Genomic DNA, 21,620 nt, shown 5'->3' on the forward strand with positions numbered 1-21,620 from the left:
TTGGATCCAGTGTTTGACTATCACTGGACCCCTCTTCTTAAAGAAGGTCATGCATGGTTACCACCCCCGCAACATCAGCAGCCTGTAAAAACGGAGTATCTTCACAATTATGCACATTGTCATGAGACGCACATATTTCATTTTTATCTGCTTTTAATGCGTAAGATTTTTTCAGTTTGAGTTTTCGTATAAAACAAAAAACATCAATTCTGGTTCGTGCATAATTGAAGTTTTCACCAGGACAAAAGTTCAAACCTAATGACAAAAGTTGTTGTTCTGCTTTGGTAAGAACTACGTTGGTCAGGTTGATAACAGTATTGCCTAGTTGCGTTTCTTCTTTCTCCAAAATGTTTTCTTTTTTGTGGCGGTTTTTGAATCTTTTGCGCTGCTCTCTTCGGCGCTTATTCCTATGTTTGCATCTTGCTTTTTTTGTGTCCTCGGACGCAATGTTTTGAGTCTCTGTTCGACTAAAAAATCGAGCTCCTCACTCATATTTAGGATTGGTCGTTTGTAGGAGATAGTTTCCCCTGATGCACTTGAAATGCTCGAACCACTGGTTATTGACACAGTACCATTGGAAGCATCTTCATTGGCACTTTCAGCTTGTTCTGCATTCTTGGTGGCGGTCGAAGTTTTATCACAGTATTGTTTACTCTTGGCCAAGTCATATTTTCTAGAAAACGTGAAAATTTGGCCGTTTTCATAGTCGGCCAAGTACCTAGCAAATTTGTGGGCTTTTCTCGCCTTGATTTTGTCCTCGTGTTTTTTTAGTCTTATATATAAATATATATATATATATATATATATATATATATATATATATTACCTACTGGCGGTCACCAGTAGGTAGTTATAGTTAGGACCTAGTTTCCATAGGAAATCCACAACATTCTATGTGGTATAACTTTGGCGCTGGTGGACGAATCTGTGCGAATTTCTCCTTAAAATGGCCTGCTCATCTCCGCTCCTTCCCTGAAAGTTTGGGGGTGATTCATCAAGTGGGGGGCAAGAAAAAAGGGGGGGTCCCAAAACCTGTTTTCCTCATGCCATTTTCCATAAATGATGTAAATCCATTCAGTAGTTCCTGAGAAAATCACAAATAAAATCATAGTGATATCTAGAGACGAAGTACTGCACGCGTACGGAGATCCGTTCTATTACGAGCACGAGCTGCATGCTGATTGGATGTCAACACTCGAAACCAGGAATTGTTGGCGGCCATCTTGTGCCTCGGTAGAACTGAGTCAGAAGAAAACAGTAAAACAAAGTTGAAAAATTAGGAAAGGTGGCTGGGTAGAAATATCCTGACTCTGTAGGCCTGTTGAGGCGGTCCCATATGGATCGTTAGGTCCAAATTTTATTATTTGTTTTTTTAAATAAGAAATCGCGGGGTACGTGTATCGTACGCGTACGCGGTGGAAAAGGAAAAACAAAAGTAGAAGTCCGTTTTAGGTGGGCCAAATCCCGGGGGCTATTTTTTTACCATAATGGGCGGCTTGTAAGGTCTCTGGAGTCCCGGGGAATGGCACTCCCAGGGGTTTCATTTTGAAGTTTGCGGGGGGCCTACGGCTGCCCTCCCCTTAGCCACGGGGACTGCTACCTCCTCGGGGCGTTTTTTTTTTTTTAAGTATGTTTTCAGCTGCCCCTTTCTGCCCCTCCCCCTATGCATACAGTAAGTGTACCGAAAACCGTACAATTATTAGCATGAGCTGCAGTTTAATAGGATGTTTACTGTGTGTCAACACTGCAAACCAGGAAGTGTTGGCAGCCATCTTGTGCCTCAGTAGAACCGAGTGACAAGAAAACAGTAAAAAAATGTTGAAAAATAAGGAAATAGGGCTGGGTAGAAATATCTTGACCCTCTAGGCCTGGTCAGGGGGTCCTACATAGATCTTTAGGTCGCAATTTTTAATAAAAAAAAAAAAAAATTGTGGGGTACGTGTATCGTATGCATACCCGGCAGAAAAGGAAAAAAAACAGAAGTCTGTTCCATTTTTAATTAGCCCCCGGGGGGGCCCAAGACCAGGGGGCTTGTTTTTTCCATGAAGGGGGCTTGAAAGGCCCTCAAAGCCCTGGGAACGCCACCTTCCGGGGTTTTTTTGAAGTATGGGGGGCTCATGGCCCCACCTTGTAGCCCCTGGGACTGCCACTCCCCCAAACTTCTCCAGGGGCCTTGTTCTGCCATCGTCCTGTATAGGCTCCCACCAGCTGCCCGTGCAGTTTTATGGACCTGACAATGAGTTCTACAGCGTAGTGTCCGTTGCAGTGTTCTTAGCCTTTTTGTTGTTTTGTTGACTTACCAGTTTGTGTTCAAGATTCATCGTCTTATTTGTGTAGCTTTCCTTTGTGTATGTTTTGTCTATTTTCTTTTGCATCTGAGTTTGTTTATTCAGTGCTTTATCCAGTGTTCTGAACATAGCAGTACATCTGTAGACATGTAGTTTACTCCTTTCCTTTCTCTCCCTCCACCCTAATTGACAACGTAATGGGGTGAGTGAAAGTAAGGCACTGCTGTCTTCCCTGTTTTAGGTTTACAACACAGTAGGTAAGACACAGGTTAAGAAACCCATCCTCTACCACTCTTGGACCATCTTGGTTCTTGTTGTCACTTTGTTTGCTATGTCTTAAGTATTTAATCTTCGCACTTGACCGTGGTCCTTCTACAGTGTATTATTTTATCTGGTCTTGCCCATTCTGTGTGGTGGTATCGTCAACACTTATTGCACATTATAGAATTCCTTGAGTGTACCCACTTTTAAAACGTCCACACTGGGTATTGTACTTGGAGATTTTGGACCACCTTTTTCATCCATTTTTGCATCTTGAGATGTAAGTTCTTACCTGTGTTCTTCACTTCTTACTTTACCCTTTTAAATAGTCAAATGTTCTCGGAAAGATATTACTAATCCTTATCATCGAAAAAGTAACAAGTTTCTAAAATCATTTTATATGTTAGTTGTGTATGTTATCCTAATACCCAACATTCCATTGAGATGCTTTGTACCATTATGTAATGTGCTTTAGTTGCAGTGTTGTATCTTGTTTTGGTTTATATGCGATTATAATGAAAGGTAACATATTCTTGTTTATGCTAAGTAAAGCACTTGACACAATGCATAGTGACACTGTATTTATTGTATTTATTTTTAAATGTTTTCAAAATAATATACACTCAAGTACAAAATATGCTGATATTACAGTCAGGATAAAATGAAGTGTTTATGTTTTTGTCGAAGGACCTACAAAATAAGAAAAATAGTATGGAAAATCAACAAAACAAGTTGGAAGACAGTTTTGAAATTAATAACAGTGAAGTTATGAAAATAGTTCCAGTGTAGCTTAAGATATTGAACATGAGGATGAAAAAACTTTGTAACAACATCCAACAATAAAGAAATTGTGAAAATAGTTTCAATATATCACAAAAAGTCATTTCACTTCACTGAGAACATGTTTCTTTTCTATTGACAGATTTTATATCTTAACAATGGAAAATGTCACTTACACAGTAAGCATTTCTTTTTGGCATGTAGTGCTGTGGATTTAGATGCTTTTCATAGTCCTGCCATGTCGTGTTGTGTTTGGCCGAGGTAGTAGCTATAACAAAAAGGCTTGATAAAGGGCCTTGACTTTAAATCAGATTGTGAAACTCAAGAATAATTGATGACCCCTGTTAAAAAAAGCAGCAAGTAGGTGTGTGTATGTGTAGATGATGTGTTGATTGAGTGGAAGATTAATAACGTAAAAAATAAGAAAGGCTACAAGTGTGCAAATTACCCACTGCCTTCGGACGGGGTAGTAGCTACAACAAAAAGGCTCGATAAAGGGTCTTGACTTTGAATCAGAATATGAAATTCAAGAATAATTGATAACCCCAGCCAAGAAAGGCAGCAAGTGTGCATATTTCTTACTGCCTTCGGCCGGGGTAGTTGTTACAAAAAAAAGGTGCAATAAAGGGCCTGCACTTTGAATATTGATATGAAATAGAAGAATAGTTGATAACCATAGCCAAGAAAGGCAGCAAGTAGGTGGGTGTACGTGTAGATGATGTGTTGATTGAGTGGAAGATGAATAAGGTAAACAGTAAGAAAGGCTGCCGAAATTCAAGAATAATTGATAACTCCAGCCAAGATAGGTAGCAAGTGTGCAAATATCGGCCGTGGTAGTTGTTACAAGAAAAAGGTTTGATAAAGGGCCTGCACTTTGAATACGGATATGAAATAGAAGAATATTTGATAACCATTGCCAAGAAAGGCAGCAAGTAGGTGTGTGTATGTGTAGATGATGTGTTGATTGAGCGGAAGATAAATAAGGTAAAAAGTAAGAAAGGCTGCAGACGTGCAAAGTAACCACTGCCTTATCAGGGAAGTAGATCTTTGGATACTTTGGAGACTGTGCATCACAAGAAAGGTTGCAAGTGTGGAAATTACCCACTGCCATTCACGGGAAGTAGTTACCAAGAAGGCTGAATAAAGGGCCTGCATTTTGAATTTGAATTATTTGAAGAATAATTGATAACCCTAGCCAAGAAAGGCAGCAAGTGTGCAAATTTCTTACTGCCTTGGGACAGGGTAGTAGCTACAACAAAAAAGTCTTGATAAAGGGCCTACACTTTGAATACAGACATAAAACAGAGGAATAGTTTATAACCATAGCCAAGAAATATAGCAAGTAGGTGTGTGTGTATGTGTAGATGATGTGTCGATTGAGTTGAAGATGAATAATGTAAAAAATAAGAAAGGCTGTAAGTGTGCTAATTACACACTGCCATTCAAGGGTAGTAGTTACCAAGACGGCTCAATAAAGGGCCTGTAATTTGAATTTGTATTACAAGAAGAAGAATTGATAACCCCAGCCAAGAAAGGCAGCAAGTTGCAAATTTCCCACTGCCTTCGGCCGGGGTAGTAGCTACAACAAAAAGACTCGATAAAGGGCCTGCACTTTAAATACAAATATGAAATTCAAGAATAGTTGAGATGAATAATGTAAAAAATAGGTAATCCTGCAAGTGTGCAAATTATCCCCTGCCTTTAGCTGGGGAAGTAGTTACAACAAAAAGGCTCGATAAAGAGCCATGAGTTTGAATCAGAATATGAAATTCAAGAATAATTGATAACCCCAGCCAAGAAAGGCAGCACGTGTGCAAATTTCCCACTGCCTTCGGCCGGGGTAGTAGCTACAACAAAAAGGCTCAATAAAGGGCCTGCACTTTGAATAGGAATATGAAATTGAACAATAATTGATAACCCCTGTCAAAAAAAGGCAGCAAGTAGGTGTGTGTATGTGTGGATGATGTGTTTATTGAGTGGAATATGGATACAGTGAAAAATAACAAAGGCAGCAGACGTGCACACTACCCACTGCCTTGTCAGGGAAGTGGATATTTGGATTTCCAGTCCATTACACAGAGTGGAAGTTGGATTCCGCAGTGAGAGTCTAGAGAAACGGCTACTACATTTAAGTAAGCAAGCAAGTGCATTAAGTATACAATCCCTACACTGGGTGGTAGGGTGAAAAATATCAATATTGACTCCTTTCCAGGGTCTGTCATTAGAATTTCAAAATTACTTGCCAATTGCACTAACTCTTGAGTGACTGACACAGATCCGGCACCCGAGACTGTACAAAGTGCTCTCACTCAAGGAGTCATTAAATATAATGGTGTAACCCAGTGACCCTCAGAACCTGGGTATTACGTGGTATGCAAATAGTGGTTCTGTCGGATTATACTCAATCTCTTTGCTCAATAGCTACTTGGCTCAGTATTTTTTCATATATACTTTTTCTTAAAAAACATGGAAATACTTTTAAGAACAATGCACACACCAAACGTTTTTTTCTGTAAGCAAAGTTGTAATTATTCAGTCACTTTGCAAAGCTTTTTTTTCTTTTTTCGACATTAAAAGATCGGTTGTCCATACAAATCGAAAATGTAATGACAATAAATAAGTGCTGCAGTGAATAAACATGATCTGTGACTAGTGGTGACTGTTATAGTGATACAGTTTCGTGGAAATGCAATTAGAAACACAGGTCCAGCAATAACTTCAAATTCCTCAATCTGTATAGTAATTCATATTTTTCTGTTGAGATGCAGTGAGGACCAATTGATGGATTAGCGTTGACGTTTCGACCCAGCGGTATGGTGCCGGTTTATTAGCAACCGTTTCGGGTCTTCATCAGGACAAAAGGGGGACAACCTAAAATTAGATAAAAGGTGCCTGTTTTAGTGATGGGTGTGTGCATGACTAATCCAAACATGGAGAAGCACGACGGGACTTGCTCACCTTTAAGGAAAGAGACTGAGGTGTCTTACTCTTGACCTCCGTGGGATGATTATTCTCTCCTATATTGAAGCGTGGTATCTGTAGATTATTAATAATATTTAGTACCAGCTCTGCATGTTATTTAAAAAAGGGGGGGAAGGGGTGAACACTCGGTTCATCGGAAAACATACCTTCGTAAAATAATTTATCACCGTCCGGTGACAAATTCGGGTTTGAAGTGCCGCAGCCGCGATCACCTAAACAATGAAAATCTCCACTTTCTTAATTAAATACGTAACAACTGTATTATAAAATTCAAGAATATTTGATAACCCTAGCCAAGAGAGACAGCAAGTGTACAAATTTCTTACTGCCTTCGGCCGGGGTAGTTGTTACAATAAAAAAGGCTTGATAAAGGGCCTGCACTTTGAATACGAATATGAAATAGAAGAATAGTTGATAATCGTAGCCAAGAAAGGTAGCAATTAGGTGAGTGTGCGTGTAGATGATGTGTTGATTGAGTGGAAGATGAATTATGTCAAAAATAAGAAAGGCTGCAAGTGTGCAAATTAATCACTAGCTTTAGCCATGGAAGTAGTTACAACAAAAAGGCTAGATAGAGGGTCTTGACTTTGAATCAGAATATCAAATTGAACAATCGTTCATAACCTCTGCAAATAAAGGCAGCAAATGCGCACATTTCGCACAGCCTTCTGCCGGGGTAGTATGTACATGAAAAAGGCTTGATAAAGGGCCTTGACTTTGAATCAGAATATCAAATTGAACAATAATTGATAACTCCAGCCAAGAATGGCAGCAAGTGTGCAAATTTCCCACTGCCTGATACATGTGTAATGACTGATGTTGAGGACCACGATGATCCTGTTTCTTATTTTTGATGAGGTTGATGGACTATTTCATGTAACACAAAGGTTCATCACAATAAATGCATAGAAATTTAAGTTTACCACAATCAAGATTAATATGTGAGTATGGACTGGTTGCCGAAGATGCTGTTGCAGCAGTTGATGTGCTTGGTGCAACAGCAGGTGGGTTACCCTTCAATCTTTGTGGTGCAGCTCAAGGAAAGTTGTTGGGGTGCAAGTTCTTCATGTGTCGCATTAGATTTGCTGTGCTAAAGAAGTATTTTTTGTATGGATCACCCTTTGAAAGAGTTGTTTGGCAAAGTTTATAGATTACTTTTGGAGCATTAACCTTTGGCTGGAGCAGTAGCTACGACAAAAAGGCTTGATAAAGGGCCTTGATGTTCAATCAGAATATGAAATTGAGGAATAATTGATAATCCCAGCCAAGAAAGGCAGCAAGTGTGCATCTAAAGCAACAACGTTCTGTGGAGTGTGCGATGAGTTGTGGTCCAAGCAGGATGCATTGGTAGTACAGTCTTTAAAATCAAGTTTTCTAATAAATATTGGTTGTCTAACCGCTGCAGGTTCAAGCTGGGCTGCATCATTTTCAAAGCCCTTGCCGGTCTGGGCCCCCACTTCATCTCTTCCCTCCTCCAACCCTATGTTCCCCCTCGCACTCTCCGGTCTTCCCAAATGGCCCTGTTATCCACTCCCAGATATAAGAGGAAGAAACATGGCGGGCTTAAGTTCTCCTACCTGGCCCCCACTTTTTGGAATTCCCTCCCTCTGCCTCTCAGACTGTCCACTCCGTACCCCAAATTCAGATCTTCTCTCAAAACTTTTCTTTTTACAGAATCTTACCAATAAAACGTCCTCTGTTGCTTCTTCATCCGCTTTCTTCATTATGGCGCCAAGAAACCTAATGGTGTTAGCTGCGCCTTACAAATTTCTTTAACATAACATAACATAACGTCTATTCACAGAAGTAAGTTGAATATCTCCAAAAAGTATGATATATTTTTTTCTAAATAAGTCATCTCATTCAATACGGTCAGGTGGTGATGATTTGTGGTGCACTGAGTTAGTGATACCTTTGGCCCTGAGCTTGAACGTACCCTGTGATGATGTGTGGTCGGGGCGGGAGGTACAGTAAGGGACAGTATGTCTCACTTTGACATAAAACTTTTCACTCTTCTTTGTGACGATCTATGTTGCACTGAGTAAGAAGTATCTTTGCACTGAGCTTGTATGTTCCCTGTGCAGTGTAGATTGAAGGCAGTTGTTAACAGACATAGACAAATGGTTTTTGTCACTTATTTAAACAAAATGTGAACACATATAGTGAAATTGTGTCTGTATTAAATAAATGAAGGCTGCATTTTCTACTGTTCAAACTTTAAGAAAATCTTAGGACATTGTGCAAATGTCTCTGTTTTAAGTAAATCAAGATTGTATTGAATGCTTTCTGTAGTGCTGGCACTCTTGGTATCTAGTTGTGAACTCCACTGAGCGCAGAATTGATTGAAGGCACTTCTCAGCACACATACTGAAGAGAAATGTACTTGCAAAACTGAATTGAAGTTGTTAACCCTGCTGTCTGTAATGTAGATTGAAGGTACTAATCAACACAAACATCGATGAATGCTATTTTGTACAGTTAACAGAATCTGAGGACACAGTACAATTGTCTATGCCTTAAGTAAAGCAAGGCTGGATTTAATGCTGTCCTTAATGTAGAAGGAAAGCTGAATACAAGTTGTGAACCCTGCTGTCCGCAGTGTAGATTGAAGGCTCTTGTGAGCACAGTTATAGATGAATGCTATTTGTGACATTCTTTTACAAAATCGGAAGACATAGAATCCATTAGTCTCTACCTTAAATGAAGCAAGGCTGGATTGAATGTGTTCTGTAGTAGTGGAGCTCCTGCTATCAAGTTCTGAACTCTACTGACTGCAGAATAGATTGAAGGTAGTTGTCAGCACAGATATTGAAGACAAATTTAGTTCCAAAGCTGAGTACAAGCTGTGAACCCTGCTGTCTGCAGTATAGATTGAAGGCAGTTGTTGACACAAAGATCGATGAATGCTATTTTGTTACAGTTAACAGAATCTGAGGACATAGTACAACTATCTCTGTCTTAAATAAAGCAAGGCTGGATTCAATGTTGTCCTTAGTGAGGATGGAAAGGTGAATTCAAGTTGTGAAACCTGCTGTCCGCAATGTAGATTGAACGGTTTAGTGAGCACAGTTATAGAAGAATGCTATTTGTCACATTCTTTTACAAAATCGGAAGACACAGAATCCATTAGTCTCTACAGTAAATAAAAGAAGGCTGGATTCAATGTTTTCTGTAGTACTTATGTGCTCATAGTACGAAGACGTAAACTCTGTTGTTCGTAGTGTACATTTGAAGGTAGCACTTAGTACAGACATTGAGGAATGTTTCTTGTGCCATCCATTAATAAAATTGTCTCTGCCTTACATAAATGAAGGCTAGTTTGAATGCTGTCCATAGTGTAGATGGAAAGCTGAATTCAAGTTGTGAACCCTGCTATCCGTAGTGTAGATCGAAGGCAGTAGTTGACACAGACATGGAGGAATGCTTTTTGTCACTTATTTAAACAAAACCGGAAGACATACAGTAGAAATATCTCTAAATTAAACAAATGAAGGCTGAACTTCCTACTGTTCAAACTTTAAGAAAATCTGAGGACATTGTGAAATTGTCTCTGTTTTAAATAAATCAAGATTGTATTGAATGTTTTCTGTAGTGCTGGCGCTGTTGGCATCTAGTAAGTATGGGCGGAAAATTCGTTCAGCTCACGAATTTGCAGATTTTCTCCGATTTCGCGATCCGCAAATCCAGCGAAATCGCGGAAAATCTGCGAATTCGTGAGCGGGACGAATTTTGCTCAGGAAGCACTTACAGGGTTACAGCAGGTGCCCAGGTTGAAGCTAATTTCTTCGTAACCATTTACAAAATGGTTACAAAGAAATTAACTTCAACTTGGGCACCTGCTGTAACCCTGTAAGTGCTTCCTGAGCTGCGCCTCCTTGCCTACTTGCAGATATTCTCTGACCCTGCTCTGACCCTCGAAGCAGGGTCAGAGAATAGTTACAAGTAGACAACGAGGCTCCTGCAGGAAGCACTTACAGATATAGATAAAGCAGGTGCCTGAGTTGAAGGTCAAATTCAGTAACTTTTTAATCAGCCCCAAAAAAATTAGTGTTTTGTCGAGGCTGGGCAGGTGCGTGTTCTCCCCACATCTACAGTTGAAAATGAGCTATGATGCTTGATGGAGGCCTTCGCATCCTTGACTTTCATGAGCTCTATCCCCGTGCAGTTCCTGTGACCATGAGCTTCTTTCTCCCTGGATCTGTTGCTCTGATCGATGCCTGTCCCTTTATACACACAAGAGGAATGTGAACTCACATAGAAGCGCGTCCGTTTGCCCCCCCACACACTGTTAGGACACTGATCGGAGCTCCGCAGCAGATTACGGCATAGTCTCGCCCAAGGAACTACAAGACCCAGAACAATCCCCACCCAGAACTACATTACCCAGAGGGCCAAGCAAGGAGCATGCGCAGATCGCGCCACCATAAAACAGACCCGGAAGACAGCAGACGGCGTCGGATATTCTGGGTTCAAGCCGAACAACCGCTTCGCCAAGGCTTCAAGAAAGGTGAGCTTTGGACTCCGGTTAGGGTTTAAGAAGCCAGATGCGCTGTTGCAGGAGTAGAGACAGAGAGGCAGGACCGTCTCTATTGTTGCAAGCGCTCGGGACTCAGTTCCCCGTTGAACCTTGTCAGTCCCCGATCGAGGGTTATCGAGCGCTAGGGACTCTGTCCCCCTTGTGAACCTTGCCAGTCCCCGCTCGACGGTTATCGAGCGCTAGGGACTCCGTCCCCCATTTGAACCTTGTCAGTCCCCGCTCGAGGGAAATCGAGCGCTCGGGACTCAGTCCACCATTGAACTTGGCCAGGCCCCGCTCGAGGGTTATTGAGTGCGAGGGACACAGACCCTCTTTTCCAATTGCCGGTCCCCGCTCGAGGGTTATCGAGTGAGAGGAACCAGGAATGATCAACGCTGGTTCTCCAACCCTACCTGTGAGGCCATACCATATCGGCCAGTGCATCCCGCGGTTTGCCCTCCGTTGGAGTGTGTCGGGACCGACACCAATGCGGAGGACAAATTGAAGAACCAACATCCTTGCTCTTATCTCGAGTGGCATTGTCGGCCACTGCTTAGCACAGTGTCCTCTGTTGGTGAATGCCGGGACCGGCATCCGTGCAGAGGACGGTTGGATCTACCATCACTACTCCTACACAGGGTGTCCACTCACTGTATCGTGTTATATGACGTTCCTCGTCTGGCATTACTGTGCGATAATAAAGAACTGGTTATCATAACACGGCCGGCCTGGTCTCTACTTGCGGTATCGACCAGGGCGATCAAGGGGGTGTTTGTGTTACCCAATCCTGAGGAAACCAAGGATTACACACACACATTAGTGGTGTGCACCGTCTTCCCGCCCTTTAGCCACTATGATGGACAGCTCACTCGAGGGACCCCGGCGCCCTTGAGCACAATGGCAAAGTTAATCTGCCCAAAATAAATTTGCGCTTTGTCGAGGCTGGGCAGGTGTGTGTTCTCCCCATATCTACCGTCGAAAATTAGCTATGATGCTTGATGGAGGCCTTTACATCCTTGACTTTCACAAGCTCTATCCGTGTGCAGTTCCTGTGACCATGAGCTTCTTTCTCCCTGTATCTGCTGCTCGATCGGTTCCTGTCCTTTTATACACACAAGAGGCATGTAAACTCGCATAGAAGCCCGCCCGTTTGCCCCCCCACACACACACTAGTGGTGTGCACCGTCTTCCCGCCCTTTAGCCACTATGATGGACAGCTCACTCGAAGGACCCCGGCACCCTTCGGTGCATTGGTAAAGTTAATCAGCCCCCCAAAAAATTGTGTTTTGTCCAGGCTGGGCAGGAGTGTGTTCTCCCCATATCTACCGTCAAAAATTAGCTATGATGCTTGATGGAGGCCTTTGCATCCTTGACTTTCACAAGCTCTATCCCCGTGCAGTTCCTGTGACCATGAGCTTCTTTCTCCCCGTATCTGCTGCTCTGATCGGTGCCTGTTCTTTTATACACACAAGAGGCATGTGAACTTGCATAGAAGCCCGCCCGTTTGCCCCCCCCCACACACACTAGTGGTGGGCACCGTCTTCCCGCCCTTTAGCCACTATTATGGACAGCTCACTCGAGGGACCCCGGCGCCCTTCAGCGCGATGGCAAAGTTAATCAGCCCAAAAAAAGTGCGTTTTGTCGAGGCTGGGCAGGTGTGTGTTCTCCCCATATCTACTGTCGAAAATTAGCAATGATGCTTGATGGAGGCCTTTGCATAATTGACTTTCACGAGCTCTATCCCCGTGTAGTTCCTGTGACCACAAGCTTCTTTCTCCCCGGATCTGCTGCTCTGATCGGTGCATGTCCTTTTATAGACACAAGAGGCATGTGAACTCGCATAGAAGCCCGCCCATTTGCCCCCCCACACACTGTTAAGACACTGATCGGAGCTCCGCAGCAGATTACGGCATAGTCTCGACCAAGGAACTACAAGACCCTGAACAATCCCCACCCAGAACTACGTTACCCAGAGGGCCAAGCAAGGAGCATGCACAGATCACGCCACCATAAAACAGACCCGGAAGACAGCAGACGGCGTCAGATATTCTGGGTTGGAGCCGAACAACTGCTTCGCTGAGGCTTCAAGAAAGGTGAGCTTTGGACTCCGGTTAGGGTTTAAGAAGCCGGATGCGCTGTTGCCGGAGTAGAGACAGAGAAACAGGACCGTCTCTATTGTTGCAAGCGCTCGGGACTCCATCCCCGGTTGGTCCTTGTCAGTCCCCGCTCGAGGGTTATCGAGCGCTAGGGACTCAGTCCCCCTTGTGAACTATGCCAGTCCCCGCTCAAGGGTTATCGAGCGCTAGGGACTCAGTCTCCCTTTTTGAACCTTGCCAGTCCCCGCTCGAGGGTTATCGAGCGCTAGGGACTTCCTCCCCCATTTGAACCTTGTCAGTTCCCGCTCGAGGGAAATCGAGTGTGAGGGACACAGATCCTCTTTTCCCATTGCCGGTCCCCGCTTGAGGGTTATAGAGTGAGAAGAACCAGGAATGATCAACGCTGGTTCTCCAACCCTACCTGTGAGGCCATACCATATCGGCCAGTGCATCCCGCGGTTTGCCCTCCGTTGAAGTGTGTCGGGACCGACACCAATGCGGAGGATGAATTGCAGAACCAACATCCTTGCTCTTATCTCGAGTAGCATTGTCGGCCACTGCTTAGCACGGTGTCCTCTGTTGGTGAATGCTGGGACCGGCATTCGTGCAGAGGACGGTTGGATCTACCATCATTACTCCTGCACAGGGTGTCCACTCACTGTATCGTGTTGTATGACGTTCCTCGTCTGGCATTACTGTGGGATAATAAAGAGCTAGTTATCATAACTCGGCCGGTCTGGTCTTTACTTGCGGTATCGACCAGGGCAATCAAGGGGGTGTTCGTGTTACCCAATCCTGAGGAAACCAAGGATCACACACACACACTAGTGGTGTGCACCGTCTTCCCGCCCTTTAGCCACTATGATGGACAGCTCACTCGAGGGACCCCCGCGCCCTTCAGCACGATGGCAAAGTTAATCAGCCCCAAAAAAATGTGCGCTTTGTCGAGGCTGGGCAGGTGTGTTTTCTCCCCATATCTACCGTCGAAAATTAGCTATGATGCTTGATGGAGGCCTTTGCATCCTTGCATTTCACAAGCTCTATCCGCGTGCAGTTCCTGTGACCAGAAGCTTCTTTCTCCCCGGATCTGCTGCTCTGATCGGTGCCTGTCCTTTTATAGACACAAGAGGCATGTGAACTCGCATAGAGGCCACCCGTTTTCCCCCCCACACACACTAGTGGTGTGCACCGTCTTCCCCCCCTTTAGCCACTATGATGGACAGCTCACTCGAGAGGCCCCGGCGCCCTTCAGCGTGATGGCAAAGTTAATCAGCCCAAAATAAATGTGCACTTTGTCGAGGCTGGGCAGGTGTGTGTTCTCCCCATATCTACAGTCGAAAATGAGCTATGATGCTTGATGGAGGCCTTTGCATCCTTGACTTTTACGAGCTCTATCCCCGTGCAGTTCCTGTGACCACGAGCTTCTTTCTCCCCGGATCCGCCGCTCTGATCGGTGCCTGTCCTTTTATACACACAAGAGGCATGTGAACTCACATAGAAGCCCCCCCGTTTGCCCCCCCACACACACTATTGGTGGTGCAAAATCGCAAAAATATCAGCGATTTCACGGGGAAATCTGCAAATTTGTGGATTTGTTTGCGAATTTGCGAACCGCTGATTCGCAAAATACGCCCATACTTTGTATCTAGTTGTCAACTCTACTGAGCACAGATTTGATGGAAGGCAGTTCTCAGCACACAAAATGAAGAGAAATTTACATGCAAAGCTGAATTGAAGTTGTGAAGTCTGCTGTTTGCAATGTGTATCGAAGGTAGTACTCGACACAAGCATCGATGAATGCTATTTTGTACAGTTAACAGAAACTGAGGACATAGTACAATTGTCTCTGCCTTAAATAAATTGAGACTAATATGTCATACTCTGTTTTAAGAATTTGCTGCATTCTTAAGTGCACAAAGGCCAGCATTTAGTTTGATACCATGATTACGTCATCAATAATGAGAGGTTTCACTTTCTTCAAGAGTCTTCCCAACAAGCTTCTCCAGAAAGCTTGTGGTATTGCAATTTGTTGTCATGCTCCACAGGTAGTATAAGTAAATGATGTAATGTAGCATTAGAAATGTTAACATTTAGTCATATTTTGAATATAAGGAATGTATTACAAAAATGTGACAAGCAAATGATGCTGATTATGGAACTATTCTACAAGATATAGGAATTGGAAAAATTAATGAACATGGCAAAGAAGTTTTACAGATAGGATTACTTTGCAATTTGTTTCCAAATGAAAATATTGCTCCTGAGTATGTAGCTACTTTTAGAATAATTGACAACCCCAGTGAAGAAAGGCAGCAAGTATGCAAAGTTGTCACTGCCTTAGGCAGGGGTAGTTGATAGAACAAAGCAGCAAGTGTGCAAATTTCCCACTGCCTTCTGCCAGTGCAGTATCTACTTAAAAAAGGCTTGATAAAGGGACATGAGTTTGAATCAGAATATAAAATTCAAGAGTAATTGATAACCCCAGCCAAGAAAGGCAGCAAGTGTGCAAATTTCTTACTGCCTTTGGACGGGATAGTAGGTACAACAAAATGGTTCAATAAAGGGTTTCGACTTTGAATCAGAATATAAAATTCAAGAATAATTGAAAACCCCAGCAAAGAAAGGCTGCAAGTGTGCAATTTTTTACTGCCTTCGGCTGGGGTAGTTGTTACAACAAAAAGGCTCGATAAAGGACCTGCAGCTTGAATACGAATATGAAATAGAATAGTTGATAACCATAGCCAAGAAAGGCATTGAGTAGGTGTGTGCATGTGTAGATGATGTGTTGATTGAGTGGAAGAAGAATAATGTAAAAAATGAGAAAGGCTGCAAGTCTGCAAGTTACCCACTGCCATTCACGGGTAGTAGTTACTGAGAAGGCTCAATAAAGGGCCTGCACTTTTAATTTGAATTACAAGAATAATAATTGATAACCCCAGTCAAGAAAGGTAGCAAGTGTGCAAATTTCCCACTGCCTTCGGCAGAGGTAGTAGCTACATCAAAAAGGCTCCATAAAGGGCTTGTGCTTTGAATACGAATATAAAATAGAAGAATAGTTGATAACCTTAGCCAAGAAAGGCAGTAAGTAGGTGTATGTACGTGCAGATGATGTGTTGATTGAGTGGAAGATGAATAATGTAAAAAATAAGAAAGGCTGCAAAAGTATGCAAATTACCCAGTGCCTTTAGCCGGGGTAGTAGGTACAACAAAATGGCTCGATAAACGGTTTTGACTTTGAAATAGAATATGAAATTGGAGAACAATTGATAACCCCAGCCAAGAAAGGCAGCAAGTGTGCAATTTTGTAACGCCTTTGGCTGGGGTAGTTGTTACAACAAACAGGCTTGATAAAGCGCCTGCACTTTGAATATGAATATAAAATAGAATAGTTGATAACCATAGCCAAGACAGGCAGCAAGTAGATGTGTGTATGTGTAGATGATGTGTTCATTGAATGGAAGATTAATAAGGTAAAAAGTTAGAAAGGCTGCAGACGCGCAAAGTAACGACTGTCTTCTCAGGGAAGTACATCTTTGGATACCCAGCTCATTACATAGACTGTGCGTCACAAGAAAGGATGTAACTGTTTAAATTTTCCCACTGCTTTCAGCCAGGGTAGTTGTTACAACAAAAAGGCTCGAAATTAGTGGTATAACTATATCATAGATTCTATTGTCAGATGTCTACCTTAATGACATGGAATTACCACTACTTTTTAGACTGCAATTGAACAATAATGTGTAGAGGAGCGGTGTTGCTTGTTGACCTTCAAAGAGGAGGAACATTTAAATTTATATTTCAACAGCTAAACAAAATAATTGTTCAATTTCAAAATGAAAATTAAGTAGGAATGTCAGAGGAAGTCCGGTCCAACTCTAAAAGGATTGTGCAAATCGTGACAGCTGAAAGAAGTGTGTCTCAACATTACTTTTTATAATAATCCGAACACAACACTAGATTGCAGGAGTGTGCAAATATCTAATTAGACATCTTGTATGCGATCATATGTTACTTAAAAACATACATTTTGTACATATCTAACCAGTAAAAGGTAAGTAGGATTTAAATTTGGTTTATTATATTCAAGGTGGAGTCATCTGCTGCATTCGAAACATTGGGCCTTTTGGGAAGATAATGAAAAGTAACTTGTTATTAACGTTGCATTGTTTAAAGGTCAATAGCTTTTTGAAATGAAAACTTTATATGTATTTACATGGTAAACATAGTGATCTCTCAAAACTTAGTGGAAACGTGGTAATGACTACATAACTTGGAAGGGTACATAGCCAGCTTTCCAACATGGTGGACGTAACTCTAAAAAGAGCCTTGCAAATGCCTCAGTTATCTGAGACATACTAATATACACACTGTATCAGACAAATGTGAACTGGAGACTTAATGCGTTCTAAAGACTCCAAGGGCTTATATCACTTAATTTCGATATTCTGCATTTACACTAATTGAGGGCACTTACCATTAACTTTTGCACGTATGTTGTTGAAGTATCTTGGTTGCAGACGGCACAATACTTTTCAACAGACTCTAAATGTAAAACAAATGTACATTAGGACATCATAACAGCAATGCTAACCATTAAAAACGTAGTTTGAAATATAGTATGCATGAGTCTAGCTGTTTTCAGATCCAGGATTAGAGACAATTACAACTGTTGCAAACATATTCAAATGGCTTCACTACAAACAAAATTGAAACTATAATGACAATATCTTACTATACAATGTTAAAAAGTAATGATATGTCTTTATCTATGAAAGATCTTGTATGAACAAACTAAATAAAGAAGAATCCAATGTTCAGGACAACACTAGAGTGTGAGACCGTATTTATCATTGAAATGTTAAAGTTCAATGTGATGACTCCATTAGGTTCATTGCTATTTTCAGTCTATAATTCCCCAGAAATATTACATTAGTAAAAATCTGGGCAACTGGCTCCTGAGTTGGGTAGCATTCTGCCATCTGAAAACATAATAACAAATGTATATGTTGAGCCAAAGTTGAACCTGAATGTTAAAGCAATCATAGGTTTCAGTAGAGAATTTCCGAACACACATTGATGGGAAATTATTACTTAAAGATAAGTAACTGTAATAGGAATGAAAATATACATATATTTGGTGTTGAGAGACATATTTTTGAGAGGAAGGCATCGATTACTTGTAAAAATATATGAAAGCTTCTAAAGAGGAACCAACATGTACATCATATGGGCCGCGATGCCCGCCACCCCTCCCAACACCAATTCCCCATGGGAGGAGACAGACGCAGATTTGAACTTTTGGAAGGCGGGGGGGCCTCTCGACCCCCCCGGCCATATTTATTAAAATATGAAACAAAATTTAAAACTTTAAATTAAAACGTTTCATGAATCATGTACAAATTCAACTTCAATTACATCTTGATGATGACAGGTTTTCCAGGCTAACCTTAACAAATCTCTAATACAAAGGTTTCCTAGCCGAGTCTAGCATCCTGATAAATGCATTACATTTTGAATTTGTACAACCTAACATTAAGGGCCAACGGCAAGGTCTTAACCGGTGTCAGATCCCTATCACCAACTTCATGCCCTCACGGTGTGAGTGGCGCATGCGCAGAGGACTTTACCCTCGCAGCCAGCTGTAACTTCCCTTGTCGTTGGGGCCCCCTTTCACTCGACGCCATCTTAAGGTCATCTGAGTTCGTGTGTGAGGTATCCGTAAGAAGGACAGCGTGGACTCCCCCCCTTCCCCACACTCTCTTCCGCCGGAGCGGATATCCGGCCCCCGGGAAATTCATGGGAGGGGCATATAGCCGTCTCCCCCTGGGAGGGGCCAATGGCCGTCTCCCCCTAGGCGACCCATCCGTAGTGGGTGCCGCCCCCCGTGGGAAGGGCCAATAGCCGCCTCCCCCCGGGCGCTCCCATCCATAATGGGTGGTGCCCCCCCTAGGGACCTTGAAATCACTGCTCACCGATCATGACTTTACTGCCGCAGGCCAGATAGTTGACCGACTATCTGGCCCCCCCACACCTCCTACAGGTCATTTCTCCTCAAACCAACTAGCCAAGCTACGAAGTCTCCTATCAGTAAGTCATTCCCAGCCCTGGACAGATGCACCCCATCATCCGAATAACAGTGATCGCCCCTGATACACCCATGCAAAATGCTTTGGATATGAGCAGAGCGAAACAGTTTCTCAATTTTGTTGTTGACCCTCTTTACTGAGTGGTTCAACGCTGTCATAGACAAACCCCCCCGCCATATTCTCCTGGGAATCATGTGGGACCAGGCAATCATACATCCCGGGAGCCTTTTGGCTAACCAGCTAATTACAGACAGTATGTGCTCAACTAACACCCGTCTTCCCAGTCTCACCAAGTCATTGCCCCCCACGTGCACTATGACTACAGATGCGGTGACCTGTGCCGCCCTAAAATGTCCTCCTTAAAATTTTGCAATCGGTCAATACAGAGGCCGCCCTTCCCATGGAAGGTCACTCTGAACCCATATTCCTCAGATGTGTGGATCACATCACCTGCTTTGAATATGTCCCCGGCACGCCTCACGTATGAGTGGCCCACGACCCAGACCACTTGATCTCCATTCGGTGATCCCTTCCTGCTGGTCAGCTGATGCTGGGCCGATCCCAATTTCCACCCTGCGTCACAGGCTCGCAAAACTGTAATCCAAACAAAAGACAACAAGCGTGAGTGCATTTCATCAGTCTTTTACAACATGTGCAGTCGCACATATCTCTTGAAACAATTCGAGGACCAACGGCCTAATTGTTTCACCTCGTCCGCCTGCAGACCCCGAGCCGTAGCTTCCGTAGCGGCCCCTATTCTAAATGAATGGGTCCCAAAATCACACAGGTTCAAGCCTGCTGCTGCAATCGTAATTGCCAGCACCCTCTGAAATTGAAATCTTGTCAATGGGGTGCCATCCATATGTCTAAGCAGGGCCCCCCCCATGTTGTCAACCTCTGTTTCAGGTAGGCCTCCACATGCCTCACTGGACAACCGGGATTCCCCCAGGCACGCTGCAACACCACACTGTTCCCCAGGGCCTCCTGGTCCGTTTTTGACCTGGCTATCGAGATCAGCAGAGAATCCCCCCTTACTTGGATGTGATCCCTGCATAGACCTCCTTCCACATCTTTCTTATTCTCTGCCACTAGTTCACTCACCCGCTTGGCCCCATAGAATGCCAATGAGAAAGCTGCTCGGAATAGTATTACCTCGCTGGGCGAGGAGCATGTCTCGTCCAGTTTCGCCAGTAAGGTGGTCAATTTATCAAACCCAATCGGGTGCCTGTTATCCTGTCTGCGACCCTCCAGGTGCCGCCAGCCGCGGAGAGCCTTCCTGACTAAGAAGGAGTCCGTTGGGTCCCTTATCCTGTGGAGCTGTGCCATAAATGATATGGCGGCCTTATACCTATTGGCGGTTGCCGCCGACCGGCCTTCCTTATGAAGTGCCACCAAAAATGGAGCAAGGACTCATCCCGCCCCCATCTATGCTCCCCTACCGGCCCCAGAAAGATGCAGTATGAACGGAACGCCCCTTCATAAGCTTTCCTCGTCCTGGGCGCTAAACTGGCTGCCACGAGGTTTTGTAGACCGGGGCACCGATCTGCCATAGTGCTTCGGGGAAAGGTGCCACCACTAGCTCCGCTGAGGGTAGACAATCCCTGAAAGCCTGCATTTTTGAACGAGAGAGCGCATCAGCTGCATTATTTAGTACACCCGGCACATGTTTTGCCCTGACCTCTACGTTCAATCTCATGCATCGCAATACAATCTCTTTCAACAGTCGTAAGATCCATTTGCAGCGTGCTGCTTGCTGATTAATGCATTCGACCACTGTCATGTTATCAGACCAAAACACCACTGAGCGGTCCCTAAAGTCTTCGGGCCATGCCACCAGAGCCACCCAGATGGGGAATAATTCCAAGAAACCAATGTTACCTGTCAGGCCGCTTGTTCGCCACCACGCCGGCCATGTTTGTGCCGACCACCGGTTTCCGAAGATTGCGCCAAACCCCACGCTCCCCGCCGAGTCGGTCCTTAAGCCGAGTTCCACCGACAAGGCTGGGGGTTTGCTCCATACCACTTGGCCGTTGAAGTCCGCCAGGAATGCCAGCCAAATGAGCATGTCCTGGCGAACCTCTGCCGACAGTCTAGTGCGGTGGTGTCCTTCCTTAAGGCCCACTATGGATTGCGCAACGGATCGAGAGAAAGGGCAAGCCATCGGTATCACTCTCAATGCAAAGTTAAGCTGACCCACTGTCTGTTGTAACTGATGCAGGGTAACTTTCTCCGTTCGGAGACACTGTAACAGGGAAGCCCTAAACTTGGCAACCTTTTCCAATGGCAAACGGAAACACCCCTTTTCCGAGTCTAGTTCTATACCCAGAAACTCGAGGGAGGTAGCCGGCCCTACCGTCTTACCCGGTGCCAACGGGACCCCGAAACCCCGCATGAGCACGCAGAAGTCCTGCAATGCCCACGCGCAGTCCCGAGTGCCCGGTGGGCCAAGAAAGAGGAAATCATCCAGATAATGCATCACATGTTTGTGCCCTGTGGCCTACATGAACACCCACTCCAAAAACGAGCTAAACATTTCAAAATAAGCACATGAATTCGAACAACCCATAGGCATGCACATATCCATGTAATATTTTCCCTGAAACGTGAAAGC

The 21,620-nt window shown here is 43.8% G+C and overlaps 1 long non-coding RNA gene across 1 annotated transcript; it reads right to left on the reverse strand.

Moving 5' to 3' along the window:
• Positions 1 to 3,120: 3,120 nt before the first annotated feature.
• On the reverse strand, positions 3,121 to 19,596 carry LOC147703287 (uncharacterized). Its single transcript, XR_015297289.1, has 3 exons — positions 19,460 to 19,596; positions 17,398 to 17,465; positions 3,121 to 3,239 (listed from the first exon to the last, which is right to left on the reverse strand). It is a non-coding gene; the product is annotated as an uncharacterized LOC147703287 (long non-coding RNA).
• Between the last annotated feature and the right edge of the window lie 2,024 nt (positions 19,597 to 21,620).

The sequence above is a fragment of the Lissotriton vulgaris genome, chromosome 7 (genome assembly GCF_964263255.1).
Source record: "Lissotriton vulgaris chromosome 7, aLisVul1.2, whole genome shotgun sequence".
Taxonomy (NCBI): Eukaryota; Metazoa; Chordata; class Amphibia; order Caudata; family Salamandridae; genus Lissotriton; species Lissotriton vulgaris.